We start from the raw sequence: 2,130 nt of genomic DNA on the forward strand, positions 1-2,130 counted from the left end.
ATTCCATTGGTCTATGTGTCTGTTTTTTGTACCAATATCATGCTGTGTTGATGATTACAACTTTGTAGTAGAGGCTAAAGTCTGGGATTGTGATGCCTCCCACTTTGATTTTCTTATTCAATATTACTTTGGCTATTTAGGGTCTTTTGTGGTTCCATACAAATTTTAGAATTGTTTGTTCTAGTTTTGAGAAGAATGCTGGTGCAATTTTGATTGGGATTGCATTGAATGTGTAGATTTCTTTAGGTAGTATTGACATTTTAACAATATTTATTCTTCCAATCCATCAGCATGGAATGTTTTTCCATTTCTTTGTGTCTTCTTCAATTTCCTTCATAAGCTTTCTATAGTTTTCAGCATACAGATCTTTTATATCTTTGGTTAGGTTTATTCCTAGGTATTTTATGGGTTTGGTGCAATTGTAAATGGAATCAATTTCCTGATTTCTCTTTCTGTTGCTTCATTATTGGTGTATAGAAATTCAACTGATTTCTGTATCTTGATTTTCTACCCTGCAACTTTGCTGAATTCACGTATCAATTCTAGCAGACTTTTGGTGGAGTATTCTGGGTTTTACATGTAGAGTATCATGTTATCTGCAAAAAGTGAAAGTTTGACTTCTTTGCCAATTTTGATGCATTTGATTTCATTTTGTTGTCTGTTGCTGATGCTAGGACTTCCAACACTATGTTAAACAACAGTGGTGAGAGTGGACATCTTGTTCGTGCTCCTGATCTCAGGGGGAAAGATCTCAGGCTTTCCCCATTGAGGATGATATTAGCTGTGGGTTTTTCATATATAGCTTTTATGATGTTGAGGTATGTTCCTTCTATCCCAACTTTCTTGAGGGTTTTTATTAGGAAAGGATGCTGTATTTTGTCAAATGCTTTTTCTGCATTTGAACCAGCCCTGAAGCCCAGGAATGAATCCCACCTGATCGTGGTGAATAATTCTTTTGATATGCTGTTGAATTTGATTTGCTAGTATCTTGTTGAGAATTTTTGCATCCATGTTCATCAGGGATATTGGCCTGTAATTCTCCTTTTTTGTGGGGTCTCTGTCTGGTTTGGGAATCAAGGTATTGCTGGCTTCATAGAATGAATCTGGAAGTTTTCCTTCCATTTCTATTTTTTGGAACAGCTTGAGAAGGATAGGTATTAACTCTGCTTTAAATGTCTGGTAGAATTCCCCTGGGAGGCCATCTGGCCCGGGACTATTATTTCTTGGGAGATTTTTGATAACTGATTCAATTTCTTCACTAGTTATGGGTCTGTTCAAATTTTCTATTTCTTCCTGTTTGAGTTTTGGTAGCATGTGGGTGTCTAGGAATTTGTCCTTTTCTTTCAGGTTGTCCAGTTTGTTGGCATATAATTTTTCATAGTATTCTCTGATAATTGCTTGTATTTCTGAGAGATTAGTTGTGATAAGTCCATTTTCATTCATGATTTTATCTATTTGGGCTCCCTCTCTTTTCTTTTGGAGAAATCTGGCTAGGGGTATATCAATTTTATTTAATTTTTCAAAAAACCAGCTCCTAGTTTCATTGATCTGTTTTACTGTTTTTTTGTTTTGTTTTGTTTTGTTTTGTTTTTGGATTCTATATTGTTTATTTCTCCTCTGATCTTTATTATTTCTCTTCTTCTGCTAGCCTTGGGGTTTATGTGTTTTTCTGCTTCTAGTGCCTTTAGGTGTGCTGTTAGATTGTGTATTGGTGATTTTTCTTGTTTCTTGAGATAGGCCTGGATTGCAATGTATTTTCCTCTTAGGACTGCCTTTGCTGCATCCCAAAGCGTTTAGACTGTTGTGTTTTCAATTCATTTGTTTCCATATATTTTTTAATTTCTTCTTTAGCTGGCTGGTTGACCCATTCATTCTTTAGTAATATGTTCTTTAACCTCCATGTATTTGGAGGTTTTCCAAACTTTTTCCTGTGGTTGATTTCAAGTTTCATAGCATTGTGATCCAAAAGTGTGCATGGTACTATCTCAATTCTTTTATATTTATTGAGGGCTGTTTTCTGACTCCGTACATGATCTGTCTTGGAGAAAGCTCCATGTGCATTTGAGAAGAATGTGTACTCTGCTGTTTTAGGATGAAAAGTTCTGAATATATCTGTCAAGTCCATCTGGC

Source organism: Leopardus geoffroyi, chromosome D4 (assembly GCF_018350155.1).
Source record: "Leopardus geoffroyi isolate Oge1 chromosome D4, O.geoffroyi_Oge1_pat1.0, whole genome shotgun sequence".
Taxonomy (NCBI): Eukaryota; Metazoa; Chordata; class Mammalia; order Carnivora; family Felidae; genus Leopardus; species Leopardus geoffroyi.